This window comes from Carettochelys insculpta, chromosome 2, assembly GCF_033958435.1.
Source record: "Carettochelys insculpta isolate YL-2023 chromosome 2, ASM3395843v1, whole genome shotgun sequence".
Lineage (NCBI taxonomy): Eukaryota > Metazoa > Chordata > Testudines > Carettochelyidae > Carettochelys > Carettochelys insculpta.
Genome location: NC_134138.1, coordinates 222490514 through 222508519, shown reverse-complemented (window position 1 = coordinate 222508519; position 18006 = coordinate 222490514).

Below are 18006 nucleotides of genomic sequence, written 5' to 3'. Positions count from 1 at the left end.
TAGTTGGGACCAGGCCTGGTCACCTGATGTTTCAATATTAAAGGAGATGCCGAGTATTCTGGTAGCGATGTGGATAATTGCTAACATTCTATCCATCCCTCTGCTACAACCCCTAACTTCTGCTACACCTGGCTGACCCCCATATGGTATGTCCAGGAAAGCTCCAGGAATAAACCCATTTTAGAAATAATCAGCATCATGAATCTAACTCCATAATAGCCATTATCAACAATATAGATCTAATATACATCAGTTAGAATTAACACTCATTTACTTAACAATTTCAAGACACCAGGTTTAAAAGGCTAAGATTCAATATAACTCCTAAATTAAATCCACAGTCTGCAGTTAAGTAAAATCAATTAACAGAGAAACCATACACCAGTAAATGAAGCTCAGCTAGCTGGCATTCACAATGTCATTGTTTACTGCACCCCAGTGGGTGCACTTCTCTGAATTTCGAAGTCCCTAACGCTTGCTTGCATGGGAGTGCTTGAAGAGCCGCTGCTGGAGCGCAGACAGCACTATGCAGGTTCTGTGAATCAGTTAAGCCGAGGCAGTCAGCTGCACAACCCCTCTGAAGCTGGAGTTGGTCCCAGCAAGAGCCAGCAGCTCTGGGTCCTGTGTCGCTGGACAGCTCACTCTGCCCCTCTTGTCTCAGTGTCTCTGCTGTGCCCCTGCTTTTAAAAATGTGAGTTTATAATCTTCAGCAATAAAGTAAATATTTCAGGGAAATTTTAAACTGAAGTCTGGAGATGTAGTAATGCACAATTGCTTTGTCAGTAAATTAAGGGTGGCAACATGATTTTTTCAACGGGTTCATTACTACTTACTGGCTCATTCACAGATTCAATGTTACACTAACAGGTCTAACAAGCTGGAAGAGTTTTTACTTTCAAATCAATAGATCCATTTCAGGGGAAGGCTCACCAGTCTGCAACAGCCTTCAGGAACCATCAGGACTGGAGATAGGAAGAGGTGAGAGGTTGAGCACAAAGGTCCAGGGAAAGGCATTGGCACTTCTTGCCTCGTACACGCTGTCTGTGCTTCAGAACATCCTCTGGCAAGGAGTTCCAAAGGTTGAGTGTAAGTTGTGTGAAGAAGTACTTCCTTGTGTTTGTTTTAAACCTGCTGCTTAATAATTTTATTGGATGATTCCTGGTCCATTTGTTATATGAAGGTGTAGGTAACACTTTTTTATTCATTGTTTTCACACTGCTCATGGAATTATAGACCTTTATCATATCCTTCTTGCACCCCAAGGTAGACTTAACTGTGTTAGTACGGGTAAGAATTTTGTAGAACAGCAATGGGTAACCAAGGTTAGTCAGTCAGTTGTTAGTTACAGAGGGTAGTCTGTATCTTCTCAAAATAAAAAAGCAGTCCCGTAGCACATTAAAGACGAGCAATGTAACTTATTAGAAGAACTTTCATGGTACAGACCCACTTCTTCACATCCACTGTGGGCCACATGAACAGCCCTTCATCTTAATGGGTTGCAGGATTGAAATCAGGTATGTGCACTAACCGTGACCCTAAGAATGAGATTAAATCTAGTGATTTGATTCTCTTTCTTTGTCATGCCTTTTTCAACACAAAGTGAGCCATTGTTAGGAACAAATTAAATTGTGGGCAAAAATAACAAAAAAGCATATACCTGACACGTATCCGTGCTTTAAAAGTGTCACTTCTTATTTTGCCAGGGGCTCCTTGACACTCCCCCACCCCACTGCAGGCCCTTTCCCCTTTCCTCAAACCCCCACTCAGCTTCTTCCCTGCTTCCCACCTCAAATATGCCCCAATCCTTCACCCTCCTCCCTCCCAGAACTTCCAGAGCTCTATGTATCAGTTGTATTTTTACCCATCCCATGGTCCTCCCAAAGCTTGTATGCCACAAATCAGCTGATTTGTGGGGCTCAAGCGCTGGGAGGGAGAGGGGTGGAGATGGGGTGTGACTCAGCTGATTCACAGGGCTCTGGAAGTTCTGGGAGGGAGGAGATGGAGTAGATAAGTGAGGGAAGTAGAGGAGGAGGAAGTAGGGGGTGGGGCACACATAGAACCCTGATGGCTGCATGCGGCATGTGAGCCACAGGTTGCCCACCACTGTTGTGGAAGCTGTGGCAAAGGCCTCGGTGCAGGCTAGCAACACAAACATGTACCACTGGGACCTCTACAGTGTTGTACAACTTACATTGAAGTCTTACTACATCTACATTCTTATTTCTAGCAACGTTAACATGGGTGAAACTAGGCTGGCTATTCTGCCCAATCTGCAGTTATACCTTGGACTATAACGTAGATATAGATTAAACTGTATTCAGAGGCAGTGGCCCAGGTGCGCAATTTCGATAATGGAAACCTTGGCACTGAAAATACAAACTGGGTAGCTCTGACACAATGGGAACCACTTCTGTCATGGGTAAATGTAATATTAACAACTACAGAATGAAAGCTGAACAGCTCCATATTCCCCAAATTGGTTAATAGAGAAATATTACCTGGAAAGACCACTAAGAGAAAAACCTGACTCACAACTTAGTTCATTTTTACATATAGCCATTGGACACAATTTTCATCTAGGGTCAGATTTTGATAACCTTACCCATACTGTGTAGGTATCTTACTCCATAGACGTTCCCATTGACTTCAGTGAAACTATGTGAGAAATTAGGCCCAGATCCACAAAGGTACTTAGGAACCTAAACCCAGACTTAGGCACCAGTGTCCCAGCTGTGGATGTAACTGTGACCCACAAAACTCTCATTCTCTCCCTGAAGGATCCTTAAGCATCTCTGGGTATGCACACTGCTATCTCAATTCTAGGCCTGTCTCCTGCCAACTACCCCTCCCCTTGCCATCCATTAACTGGAAGAAAATAGGTGGACAAGCAGGCATCTCATCTGCGGTGCCCAAGCTGGTAGGCATGCTCAGCGGTCACCTACTAGATCAGGCCCTATTCAGAACCTGTCTAGACAAGAAGGCAGTGGCCAGGCTGCAGCATTTCACCCCATGGTAAGCAAGCTCACCTAGGAAACTAGAAACCTGGGTTCAATACCCCTTTGTGGGTGAGCTAGAGATAGAAATATCTATTCAAATCTCACCTTACAGGAAAGGGTCCAATCATTGAACTACAAAGTGAGTAACTCCACTTCTAGCCATTGTTCCTTTGACCTTTTAGGCAATCAAAACTGAGGCATTGCAATGTTGAGCACCACCCCCATTGAAGCTGCCAAGCAGATCCAGACATAAGTTACTGAGCTTCATGGGCAAGGGGATCATAACCTGACCATTAGCAAGAACATATTGATACTCATTCCACCATGTGGAACAAGTTAGATGCTAAATATAAATCTTGTTTTTGTTTTCAGAAGTCTATGTAACTTCACAAAAAACAAAAATCCCACAAACTCCGTATCAATCTCCTGATCTCTGGGGACTATTAGTGCACTTTGAAGTTTGTCACTTGTGCCAAGGCTCTGTCAGTTGAAGGCATATTCTTCCTATCATGCTGCTTATGTAAAATTGTTCTAGCAAAATAAAGCAAGCTCAGGAAGGAGGGAACATACATTGTTGTATTTGCTTTATTGTTAGGGCAGCCATATCTCCTTGTCCCAAATATGGGACACGGAGATGTCGGGGGGCGGGGAGGGGTAGCTCCTCCCAGCTGTACCAAGCCCTGGAGAGCTGCCACCCCCCACTCATTCCCGGGGAAGCTGCAGCCGCCAACCCTCACCCCTGGGAGCCCCAGGAAAATGGCAGCCATAGGTACACCCTGCCTGCAGCCCCAGAGAAGTGGCGGCCATGGGTGCTCCCATTCCCACCCTCACCCTCAGCCCTTGAGGGCCTAAATACAGGACAATTCATCCCTCTTTAAAAAATAAGTAGGGACGCCTTTTTGGAGTCCCAGATATGGGACCATCCCACCCAATATGGGATGGTTTGTCACCCTATTTATCAGTCTTTACTACAGGAGAGCTTTGCCAAATGTGATTGGATGATTGATGATTCTCATTTTAATTGACTGATACTTTTTAAACAACTAACAAAATCATCTAGGGCACAGGAATTGGTGGTAATGGGGGACTTCGACTATCCTGACATCTGTTGTGAAAATAACACATCAGTGGCACAGATTATAGAATCATAGAATCCTAGGGCTGGAAGGGACCTTTGGAGGTCATCTAGTCAAGCCCCCACCTAAAGCAGGATCAACCCTAACTAAGGCAGCCCAGCCAAGGCTTTGTCAAGCCAGGCTTTAAAGACCTCTAGGGATAGAGATTCCACCACTTCACTAGGTAAAGAATTCCAGTGCTCCACCACCCTCCTGGTGAAATAGTTTTTCCTAATATCTCCCTCTGCAACTTCAGACCATTGCTCCTTTTCTGCCATCTGGCACTACTGAGAACAGCCTCTCTTTATCCTCTTTAGAGCCCTCCTTCAGGAAGTTGAAGGCTGCTATTAAATCACCCCTCACTCTTCTCTTCTGCAAACTAAATAACCTTAAGTCCCTCAGCCTTTACTCCTTTACTGGAGCCAGTGCTCCAGCTCACTAATCACTCTCAAATGCATCCACATCCTTGCTATATTGGTGGGCCCAGGTCAAATTAGAAAGGACGAATATAAACAAATTACAAGTGTGTTGGGGAAAAATTAGAAAGGTCAAGGCACAAAAAGAATTCAATCTTGCTAGCTATTTAAGGGAAACAAGAAAATATTCTACAAATATATTGGAAACGAGAGGAAGACGGAGGACAGAGGAGGCCCATTGCTCAATGAAGATGGAAAATCAATAGAAAAAGTGGAAATGGTAGATGTGCTTATGACTTTGCTTTGGTTTTCACCAGGAAGGATGAGGCCTACAATAGTGAATGCTGGAAAAAGGTGGTATATTCGAAAGTTAAAATAGGAAAAGAACAAGTTAAAAATTAGACATCTTCAGGTCACCAGAGCCTGATGAAATACATCCTAGAATACTCAAAGAGTTAATTGAGGAGGTATCTGAATCATTAGCTGTCATCTTTGAAAAGTCATGGAAAACAGGAGAGATTCCAGAAGACTGGAAAAGAGCACACGTAGTGCCCACCTGTAAAAAGGGAAATAAGAACAACCCAGGAAACTACAGATCAGTCAATTTAACTTCTGTGACAGGAAAGATAATGGAACAAATAAGTAAGTAAGTAAGTATTCCATCTGCAAACATCTGGAAGATAACAATGGGATAAGTAACAGTCAGCATGGATTTGTCAAAAACAAACCTTATCAAAACAATCTGATAGCTTTCTTTCATAGCTTTGTGTATAAGGAGAAAAGCGCTAGATGGGATATATGTAGGACTTTATTAAAGTATTAGAGAGTCTCACATGACCTTAAAAATTTTTGAAAACTGTATGGAGATGCACATCTCATAGAATTGAATAGACCTCTGGAGGTCATTGGATCTGGGCCCCTGCCCTCTGGGCAGAACTATATACCATCCCTGACAATTTTTTTTTTTAAATTGATTTACCCCAGATTCCTAAATGGCCCTCTCAAAGACTGAGCTCACAACCCTGAGTCTAGCAGGCCAATGGCCAAACTACTGAGCTATCCCTCTCTCCTGATTATCTCACTGATAAAATAGGGACATACAAAGTTGGTGAGACCAAGGCTCTTTCCCCAGGGGGATGACATCCCACCACCTTTTTTCTCCTGGCCTCACCATTTTTAAAAGGCAGCTGGGCAGCTCCAAGCTTCATGTGACTCTTTAAGGAGCCATTTGCAGCTCTGCTGCTGCCGCTTTCCACTCTCTGCAGCAATTTCCCAGCACTTCATCCTGTCCAACCTTGAGTACGGCATGTGTGGAAGGACCCTCACTGCCCACCACAGTGCCTGTGTGGAATTACCACTGGGCAGCAGCTTTTCACATGAGACTGGTCAGCCCCACCATGGATAGCACAGCATGCATGGGGAGGCATTGCATGGAGCTGCTGTGCAGTTTCTGTTGTGGCACAGTGGTTCTGAGGCATTGGTGCTGAGTCAGGCCTTTGTAGCAGCCAGCCCCATCATGGTGCACAGCCCCCTACCCACATGGTTTCCAGAAGACCTGCTGTGCAGCCTGTCTCCCGTCCCTGCATGACAGCCTCTGGCCCAGCCACACCATGACAATGCTGAGCACCAGCCACACTGACACCTGTCTTCACCTGATGCAAAGGGAGAGCTTCCTTAGTGGGGAGGGATAGCTCAGTGGGCCAGAGCACTGGCATGCTACATCCAGGGTTGTGAGCTCCATCCTTGAGGAGGCCATTTAGGAATTGGGGTAAATAGATGGGGGATGGTGCTCGGCCTTGCCAAGGGGGCAGAACTAGATGACCTCCCAAGGTCCCTTCCCATTCTTGCAGCTGTGTATCTCCAATTACATATATTATTTTTTTGCTGCTCTGCCAGGGTGCCACTGCCAGCCTCAGCCTTGCTCTCATGTATGGTTGAGCTGGGGCAAGTAGGGGCTGGTGCAAGCCCAGAACGGGGCAGCAGGGGGCTGGTGTGGGCGCAGACCTGAGGGAAGCAGGGGCTAGTGCAGGCCTGAAGCTGGGAGGGTGGGAAGGGGGAGTGGCAATGGGCCCAGAGTGGGAGGGAGTGAGGGACTGGGAGGTGGAGAGGTAGGGTGGGGGGCTGGGGGTGGGGGACAGGTGAGAAGTGGGTGGCAAGCCTAGAAGTCATTTTTGGGGAAGGGTGTGGGTCAGCTTCTGGCTGTGAGCACCCATGAGAGGTGCCCTCCGGGGTCATGCCAGGAGACAGGGGGTGCCTAGGCTGGGGAGCAATGGCTGGTAGATCCCACGGTGCTGACAGCACTGTGCTGAGCTCCTGGGGCCCACATCCTGCTGGGTTTGGTAACTCTCCAGACTGGGTCACTGGCTGCCTCAAGGTCACCAGACCCGTGACCATGGGATCACCTTTCCCCATCTCTCATTGTGCCTGCCTGCTAGGAGCACTGCCATTTGTGACGGTGGAGGACCGAGGCAGCTGGAGCTGGGTACAGCTGCTTTGGAATGTGAGCATTTGAAATGAATGTAACTGTAAGAGCAGAAGAGTTCTGACACAAACACCCAGCCTGATGAATTGGGTATCTAATAAAGATGGCTTAACCTGGAGTCATGGGGGCACAGGATGTGGGGACGCTTTGACCACAAAGTGGGTTTTTGCTAACATAAGTAAGGACAAATTCTGAGAATTATTTTTAAAAGTGAAAAGCTTTATGCTTTCTTTATCTGCTTCTTCAAAACTGCAAAAGCTAGTAGAGAATCAAGGAGTTAGTCAAATTGCTTACAGACCAAAAAAAAAAAAGATTTTAAAGTTAATTTAGTGGAGTTGAAACTAAAAGACCTCTCCTTGTAGTGAAAAACCTAAATTGGTTAAGAATTTCTACGGCCCTGTGAAGTAAACAAACATACGCACATTTTACAGATGAGGCGACTGAAGTGCAAATGGTTAAGCAGTTCGGTGGCAATGGCAATCATATTAGGAAAAACTATTTCACCAGGAGGGGTGGTCAAGCACTGGAATGGATTACTCAGGGAGGTGGTGGACCCTCCGTCCTTAGAAGTTTTTAAATCAAGTCTTGATAAAGTGCTGGCTGGAATGATTTAGTTGGGATTGGACCTGCTTGGAGCAGGGGGTTGGACTAGATGACCTCCTGGGGTCTCTTCCAACCCTAATATTCTGTAATATAGCAAAGTCCCTTTCAATTCTGAAGAGTGACCTCCCGTCTGAACTCCCTGGTCTGTGTACATAGATGCAGTCTGGCAAGATCTCAGGGTGCTCTACAGTGGCCACAGCTATGGTAATACAGAAGGCAAGACCACACAGCATACAGCTGTAGCACTGTTGTGTAGGTACTTCTGTCACTGCTGAAACTTTTTTTTTCCTTGGCACCACTATTGTATAAAGGTGGCTGGGGAGCTCCGAGCCTCTATAAGGTGCCATTTGGGGCTCCTGCTGCTGCTGCCACTCAGTCCTCCAGCTCCCTGCCTGCCACGCTGAAAGAGTAGGACTCAATTTCATTGGTTTAAAAGCCAGCAGGAGGGATCCAGCAATTAAACCAATTAAACTGAGTCTTATTCTTTCAGTGCAGCAGGGTCCTGGGAGCAACCCCTGCCTCACTGTACGTGGGGGGAGCTGGAGGGCTTGGGAGAGCCACGCAGCCACAGTGAAGAGAAGATGATGGCCAGCAAAAGGAGCAGCAGCATGCAGAACTCCTGGGTAAGGTAAGTGAATCCTGGGCTTGGGGTTTGCATTCTGGCACTTTTTCTAGAAAAAAAAGCACTAGGTAAGACTACTGTAAGGTGGGTCCCTAGCTGATGAGATAACCATTCTCAGAAAGTAGTTATCCATGGTTCACTGTAATGTTGGAAGGACACAGCAAGGGGAGTTCTGCAGGTATCATCTTTGGGACTGGTTCAGGTCAATATCTTCATCAACAACTTAGATACTGGTACAAAAGGTACTGTTATACAGCTAACACCAAGCTGGGAGGGGTTACAGGTACTTTGACGGATAGGGTTATAGTTAAAAATGATCTGGACAAACTGGAGAAATGGTCTGAGGTAAATAGAATGAAGTTCAATAAGGACAAATGCAAAGTACAGCACTAAACTGAAAGAAGAGTTGGTTTCCCACACATAAAATGGAAGGTGACTGTCTAGGAAGGAGTACTGCAGGAAGGGATCTAGGGATCATCATGGACCACAAGCTCAATATGAGTCAACAGTGTGACACTTTTGCAAAGAAAAATCAAACATCATTCTTGGATGCGTTAACAGGAGTGTCATAAACAAGATATGAGAAGCAATTCTATCGCTCTAATCTGTGCTGATTAGCCCTCAGCTGGAGTGCTGTGTCCAGTTTTGGGTACCATATTTCAAGAAAGATGGGGAGAAATTGGAGAAGGTGCAGAGAAGAGCAACACAAGTGATTATAGGTCTAGAAAATATGAGCTGTGAGGGATGATTTAAAAAACTAGGTTTGTTTAGTTTGGAAAAGAGAAAACAGAGAAGACATGATAACAGCTGTTATGTACCTAAAAGATTGTTACAAGGAAGAGGAAGAAAAAATTTTCTCCTTAAACTCTGAGGACAGGGCAACCAGTAATTGGCTTAAATTACAGCAAGGGAGGTGTAGGTTGGACATTAGGAAACAATTCCTACCTCTCAGGGTGTTTAAGCAGTAGAATAAATTGCCTAGGGAGCTTATGGAATCTGCATCATTGGAAATATTTAAGAGCAGGTTAGCTAAGCATCTGTCAGGGATTATCCTGATAGAGCTTGGTCCTGCCGTGAGGGCAGGGGACTGTACTCAACGACTTCTCGGGGTCCCTCCCAGTTCTAGAATTCTGTAATTCTATAACTCCACTTTCAAGTCATTTCCTCTAATGGCAGAATCATCTTTTCCACACAGTCACCCCTGACCCCAATTATTTCAAGACTCATGTTGCACCGCAGGAAAAAAAAAAGGCTTCAGAAAGCACACTTCCGTCCCTCAAATCATCATCACATAGTGAAGCTTCGGACACAAGGTAATAATCCACCTTTCGGAGGCTCTGTTCATAAAAGCACTTGAGATTTGCTTGGTCTCAGCATGTGTGGTCTCTAATTAATGTTCCCCTCCTCCTCCTAAGTGAGTATCTGTTGTGCATCTGAATACAAATTGTACAGCTATTTCTGTAGAAGAATAAGAATAAGATGCATCAAGAACACCGTGCAAGATTAAACAACCCTCACAGAGTCCCTGACTTAACGTACAATGACAGTTCGCAGCTGGAAGATGGATTATCCCTCTGCAGTAAGTGGCACAGGTTTCTGCTGACCAAATTCCTGTCCAATAAAAACAAAAAAACAAAATAAAACAAGTTGGTCCTATAAAATATATTACTACATCTGCCTGGTCCATCTGCCATCTCGCTAGGCATATATATGGTTCCTGTATTTATTGATCCTGAGCATCACTTGAGAGCCTCACTCTAGACACATCCAACCTGACAGAATTATTGAGCCTCTAGCATGAAAATAATTAACTGAAAGGCAAAACGTATCCCATGAAACAGCAAACACAAAAAGCTGAGTTTTGTAAATTTTTCTTCAGAAAAAATCACATTGATGTAGCCATTTCTCTATTGCACATGTGAAAAACTTCTACTCCTCCTCTTCATCCTAAACAGCTGCGCACACACTGGAGAGAAAAAGACCCAGACGCAGCTCATGATTTCAAAACGAAGACTGATGCCACGTTGCTCAGTGTTCTGTGATCCCATTATGAAAGACCCAGCTTTCGTAACACCTGCACAGTCTGCACAAAGGTTACTGGCAACGTTACCATGTTAAAGCTGAATGTCAATGTAACAGCTGAAAGCTAATCTTACAGGGCCGGGGGTGAGTGCATTATACAGAAGGTTTTCAGGAAAAGGGTTGCCCACCAACCTTATTTTTATTTTGCATATACTTAGGCATATGTATGTATATACTCACACACACAATGTTTACATTATTTAGTCTCTCTTTTCACAATGAGTCTATGGTGTGTGTACACACACCCAACAGAGGTAAAATTGAAGCATCCCTTTGAATGACTCATTTGGTATTTGAAGAATAAACCAAAACGGTGGTGGTTACTCAAGAGGGCTATTCTGAAATGTAAAGCTCCTGCTCTGTTGCAGCTGAAGAGGACCTCTCTTCCAGGCGGGGACAGGAAGTCATTGAAAGAGTTCCATTAGTCACCCGAGCATATTGCTCTACATTGCGCAATTCTGACACCTCAGAGATCAGTGACTGACTATGCTGCTGTTGGGTGGTTTTCCTGGGGCTTTGCATCTAAATGCTCAGGCTGATGGTTCCTTAATTGCATTCCCTTTTAGATTAGGGTGCCCTGCTCTCACTCAGAAGAGATTTAAACTGGTTTATAAGTACTTTTCAAGGGCATTCAGGGAGAGCAGCACCTCATTGCTAGCTGAGCCGGACATGCCAAGCACAGCAATCACAATTTGTCAAACACCAGACAGGGAGGCTCTTCCTGACATGGATAAGAAAAGGATTTCATCGACTCACAGCAGTCTCAGAATAGGGACCAGACAGCATATATCATGCAACGAGTTGGCTTCTCTTTCCACTGAACTACCTGCAAAGGCCAGTGGCTATTTGTGGGATGAGGAAGAGAACAGTTGCAACCATCTTTGTTTGCTTGTTCCCTAACACACCCAGGCCCACCAATGTGGTGGGCCTGCCAAAGCTCTGGGCCCCTTTGCAGTGCCAGCAGTGCTACTCCATGTGGTATGAAGAGGGGTAGGGTAGGACAGCACCACTTACTGCCCTAGCATCCACCCCTTCCACCTTTCACCCGGCCCATTCCCTGGCACAGACCTGGGCCCCTCTCCCACCATGCCCAGGGGTCTGCAGTGCCTTACTGCTGTGACTGCAGCAGCTCCATTCAATTGCTCAGAACAGATGCAGAAACATTCCCGGACAACACGGCGATATAAAGACTGGGGTGACTTTAAACAAAGAGTGGCCATTTCAGCACACTAGAGGGAGTGCAGGAAGGCCCCCATCATGCTCAGAAGCCCTTTTGACAGCAGTGCGGAAGTTTTCTTCGAAGGCAGAAATTCCTGTACACACATTAAGCCCTTGAGTTATAGCTACACTAAGAGAGAAATTCAAATTTCTTAATATCGATTTTGTAATGCTGGATTTTATAAATTCATATTTTATAAATTTGACTATCCTCACTTCCCCACATGCTCCTCACAAAGTCAATTCATTGCTGCCACACTCCACTGGCAAACATCAGCTGTTACGGCAGTGCATTGTGGGAACCTATTCCACACTTCCCTCATTTCTGTAGCATTCTGGGTATGTTCACTGGTATTTGACATCACAGAATCATAGAACACTCGGACTGGAAGGGACTTTGAGAGGTCTCATCGAGTCCAGGCCCCTGCCCTCATGGCAGGACCAAGTACTGTCTAGACCATCCCTGACAGACATTTATCTAACCTGTTCTTAAATATCTCCAGAGACAGCGATTCCACAACCTCCCTAGGCAATTTGTTCCAGTGTTTGACCGCCCTGACAGTTAGGAACTTTTTCCTAATGTCCAACCTAAACCTCCTTTGCTGCATTTTAAGCCCATTGCTTCTTGTTCTATCCTCAGAGGCCAAGAAGAACAAGTTTTCTCCCTCCTCCTTATGACACCCTTTCAGACACCTGAAAACCACTATCATGCCCCCCTCAACCTTCTTTTTTCCAAACTAAACAAGCACAATTATTTCAGCCTTTCTTCACAGGTCATGTTCTCTAGACCTTTGATCATTCTTGTTGCTCTTTTCTGGACCCTTTCCAGTTTCTCCACATCTTTCTTGAAATGCGGTGCCCAGAACGGGACGCAATACTCCAACTGAGGCCCAACCACAACAGAGTAGAGCGGAAGAATGACTTCTCATGTCTTGTTCACAGCACTCCTGTTAAAGCATCCCAGAATCATGTTTGCTTTTTTTTTTCCCCAACAGCATCACACTGTTGATTCATATTTAGCTTGTGGTCCACTCTAACCCCTAGATGCCTTTCCGCCATACGGTCTCTTCCCATTCTATGTGTGTGATACTGATTGTTCCTTCCCAAGTGAAGCACCTTGCATTTGTCTTTATTAAACGTCATCCTGTTTACCTCAGACCATTTTTCCAATTTGCCCAAATCATTTTGAATTTTGACCCTATCCTCCAACGCAGTTGCAACCCCTCCCAGTTTGGTATCACCCACAAACCTAATAAGCATACTTTCCCACATTGCATTGCTCTCATTCCACTCCCATGTAAGCAAACATCCATTTTTCCAGTCAGAAGGAAGGAAAAGTAGGGCATCCACAGAGGTGGCAAAAAAGTTAATAGAAATCTCTTTCTTCTGTAACTGAATTCTCAACTGGCCATCCACCAAGTGTTCCCACTCCTGTGATTGCATCCAATCCCTGCAAACAACACAGGCCCAGACTGTATTCTCAAAATTAGAAGAAAGAGGATAGAAAATTCTAGGGAAAAAGATCTTGGTCTTCCCTCTTCACTACACAGACATTGCCAACATGGGGGATGGTAGTGAAATCACATACACTGAAGTTATAACAAAAGAAATCTCAACTGGCCCTGCACCCTGTGGTTCTTGGTGGGGGTGGGGTTCAAATCATCAAGACAGATAGGAAATGTTAGGAAAAAGATTTTTACAACAAAAATGGCAGAGCAGCAGGGATCTGCAATGGACAACAAGCTCCTGAAAATATTTTAGGTGGGGTGGTGGGTGGAGTTGTGGTCGGTGGCAGCAGAGCCAGCTGAAATATTGAAGTAGTTGAAGTCCCAGACAGCTCAGAAAAAAATGCCAAGTGTAGAGACAGAACCAGGAACTCCCCGCAGGGGCTGTTTGTAATGGGTAGATGCGCTCACAGTGCTAATTGCAAAGAGAGACAGACATTTCTCAGGCTCTCACACAAACCATAGCCCACAGCTACAGGCTTCCTGATCCTGATTTGAAATTATGGTCTTCCTGTTACCTAATTCCTGTGCACCTGGAGAGCAGTGGCCAGAGCAGAACAGTGTAGGGCATTGTGGGTAACATATGGTACACCTCTGGAAGCTAATAAATTCAATTTTAAGACATGGTACTTCCACATTAGCCTTTAATTGAACTTTTGAATTCGAGCTTGACAATATACCCATCAGGTACCGACAATATTGTAATCTCGGTATCAGTGCTCCCTAAATTGAGCTAATGGTATTACAGTGAAGACAGTCACATGGTAGTATTGAGCTAACTGCCTTAAATTCAAATTTATCTCGTAGTGTAGGCACAGCCCAAGTGAATCAGTAGCTGCTACTGAATGAGAGAAGGAAATATTCATCATCCTGTGTGCATCCTCTAGCAATGATCAATACCTGGTGCTTCAGAACACAAAACCCTTGTGCAGTGTAATACTACTGGGACAAAGTGAAGCTTGTAAATTCCTTTCTAACCTGAACGGATGAGCACCTCACAATTAGCCAGGACATCTTAAAAGTCTGAGTGTAAATCTTTCACTTTCATAAGAATGACTATTCTGGGTTCTGATCTCCCGGTTAAAGCATTTTGGAGACGAGCGGTGAGTGTGGAGACAATGCATACAATAACTTCTGAGTGTACATACAGAGATTAGGCACACAATTTAAAAACCATCTTGCAAAACACTTAGCTTTAATGAATCCCTGTGTCAAAAAGTGAGAGCTGTTATTTTAAGACACACCTGTCTCTTCTTTGACTTGTGGCATCGGAGAGTGTTCCTGAAGAAGAACAAATGCAAATGCAGTAGAAGAAAACAGATCTCATGGATAGATGGGGTAACTCTTCAAAGAATGTCATTCCCATTGATTTCACTGAGCGTCATAGCCCTAAACAACCCAATGTTCTGATATTTATCACCTTGCTGTACACACAGCCAAACAAGAGCCCTTTTGTGGAGGTACTCTGTACTCAAACTATTTTAGCTTACTTCCCATGAAAACAATTTTGAAAACTTCACAAAGGTGTGATCTGGCGTTATGAGGGAGAAGAAATTATCCTAAGAAAATTTAAAGTACATTTTAATACAAATACAATTAATCTAATTGCTCACTAGGTGGCAGTATTAGACTATAAATGGCATCCTAGCCAGCTGTTAAACCTGCCCTTTAAAAATACTTTTTACTTCTAAATTACCTTGGCTGTTTGAGATGTGAATGCACCTTTTGGTCCCCTGCGTTTTAATTCTGTCAGTATTTTGTAATTTTCTTCTGCCAAACTGCCTGCCAAACTAAGCTTTTGAATTTGAGCTTGACAATATACCCATCAGGTACTGGCAATATTGTAATCTCGGTATCAGTGCTCCCTAAATGGAGCTAACGGTATTACAGTGAAGACAGTCACATGGTAGTATTGAGCTTACTGCCTTAAATTCAAATTTATCTTGTAGTGTAGGCACAGCCCAAGTGACTCAGTAGCTGCTACTGAAAGAGAGAAGGAGAGATTCATCATCCTGTGTGCATCCTCTGGCAGTGATCAATACCTGGTGCCTCAGAACACAAAACTAAAGCCCTTCAAACACTTCAGCAGAAGAGCAGCTCTGCAAAAAGGCCAAATAATTTCAAACCATAAACTCCACCTTCTATATTCAAGAGGGATACATGGGATAACTAATTTTTGTCTCATTTTACTTGACAGACAATGGATATCGCCGGACAAGAGAGTTCCAGATTTGAAGGTGCAACTTGTAGTTGCTGAACCAACAAGAGGGGATGCCCTACTAGATCTGGTATTGGTGAGTGGTGAGGAGCACAAAGAAAAGCTTGTGGCAGGAGACCAGCAGTGTTCCCTCTATTCTTTTTTCCATCTCTGGACAGAATAAATTTTGTTGTGTGTGCAGAGGTATGTGCGGACATGCTCCATCAATAGAAACACATGCTGCCCGCTGTGGGCGCTCTTGAAATCAGATGAGTCACACCCATCTCGTATGTGTCCGAGATAGGTTCAACATCATGAAGTCTCATCTTTCTAGTAATATTTTTAAATTGCTTCTTCTGCATGTACATGTGAAATGCAAGGTGGACTTCACCATATGACTATTATTTTCTCTGTGGCCTCTGAACTGTTCACCCAAATCCTAGCAGGTGCTAACAGCATCTGCTTTCTTGGGAATTTGTGCCTTAACCCATACTATTTATGCTGAAAGGCTTGTGCTGGCATAAGATGCCAGTCACACAGTTAATGGGTACTGGCTTAGGAAAACCATGCAAGATGCTTTTCGCTTGGCACATATGCATGTTCCATTGTATTCAGATTCCATTCATGGTAGAGAACTCACATTTCCCCACAGTCTCATGTATCAGAGAACATTAGGGCTGGAAGACACTGTTAGCCGGTGGCTGGGTAATGTACGGTGAGGTACCAACTATGCCCTTGTTATCATCCGAGTTTAAAACTGCGAGAGCAGGGAGCTCGTTGCTGCAAGCAGCCAAGACAGGCTGACAGATTCCCCTGGGTCCTAAATAACCCAGTTTTTTACTGTTAGAGCAGGGAGCTCCTAGCACTCTCACCTATGGCCAGACTGTGGTAACCAAACGGTTAAAGTTATTTTTGTTGTGCCGGCTGTGTTGTAATGACAAAAGGGTCACAGCAGTCAGGCTTAGATCTTAACTGGTTACAAGTTTATTAAGCTAGTTATAAGCGTGTGGTTACAAAAGGCTATTGTCTACTTCTTATATGCTTCCAAAGTACATGTGTTAACAAGTTACATTACAATCCAATACAAAGATATCTGTTACCATCTAACACAATGATATCTTGATACAACGACATCTAGTTACAGAGCTCTAAATTCTTTAGCTGTGCACAAAAAGAAAGGAGACCTAGCATGGGTATATCTTACCCTCTCTGCGTCTCTCGATACCAGCGTAGCCAAGCCGGATCAGTCACTCAATTCCGCGGAAAGACGAATACGAGGTTGGGCGTCCCCAGTTGTGGACCTCGGGAGGCAATCACCTGACCCGACCAGCAGGTAGTTGGTGGAATGCACTCAAAGTTAGACTTCTGCTGGACCCACCTGTTATACCCCTTGTAGGTTACGTATTCTCTCTCTTATGTAAGGTGCCAGATCATACTGGTCTGTCTTTTGTGACGCCAGTTTGCTACAAGGGCATTTCTTACTTAATTTGCACTTGTAAGACAGGAGATAAGCAATTTAGGAGTACAGGACATTCTTTTGTGTGGGCGGGGACTTCCTCTCTGGGATGGCTGTGTGGTCATCCTATTCATCAGTGCCAGCTGGGGTGATTTCCTGAGGGTCCCCCCCCCTCTTGTTGACAGTTTGGCCTGCTAGCCCTCTATCTGTGCTTTCTGTTTCTCAGGGTCACGATGAGCTAGCACATCTGGGCCTCAATTCGAGGCATCAAAGACTGTGCTGTCAGCAACCGTTTTTCATGCCCTGTGTGCTTCTCAGTGGGGCCGGGGGGGCAGCGAGCAAGCTGGCTTGTAAGGGGGAGACTTTGTCTGACTTCAGACACATCCGGGGTCATGTAGGTCCCACTTGCTGGTCAAAGCAGGACCAGTTCCAACTAAATCATCCCAAGCAGGGCTTTGTCAAGCCAGGACTTAAAAACCTCTAAGAGGAGACATTCCACCACCTCTGTAAGTAATCCATTGCTTCCAATGCTTCATCAGCCTCCTAGTGAAATAGCTTTTTCCTAATAACCAATCTAGATGTACCCCACTGCAACATGAGATGATTGCTTCTTTCAATTTGCCACCACTGAAAACAGACTAGTTACATCCTCTTTGCAACCTCGTTCAAGTAGTTGAAGGCTGCTATCAAATCCTCTCTCACTCTTCTCTTCTACAGACTCAATAAGCCCAGTTCCCCCAACCTCTCTTCATAAGTCATGGGGCCCAGTTCCCTAATCATTTTAGCTGCCCTCCTTTGGACTCTCTCCAATTTGTCCATATCATCTCTGTAGTCATGGCCCAAAACTGGATGCAGTACTCTGGATGTAGCTGACCAGTGCCAAATAAAGGGGAATAATCACTTTTGCATGATCTGCTGGCAGTGCGACTACTAAGGCAGCCCAGTATGCTGATAGCTCCCTTGGGAACAAGGGCATCATCATCCAGCTTCCACGTAGCCCTCAGGTCCCTTTCTGCAGAACTGCTGCTTAGCAAGCCAGTCCACAACCTGCAGCTGTGCGTGGGGTTTTTTCTGTACCAAGTGCACTTCTCCTTGTTGGACCTCATAAGACTTCTTTTGTCACAATTCTCCAATTTGTCTGGATCACTCTGGACCTTATTCCTACCCTCCAGCCACACTGCCTACCAGTGGGGTCCACCGTGGCTGTTGGCCCCACTGCTGCCTATCCCTCCCAGCTTAGTGTCTTCCACGAACTTGCTGATAGCACAATCCATCCTGTCATTCAGAAGACGCTGAACAAAACTGGCCCCATGA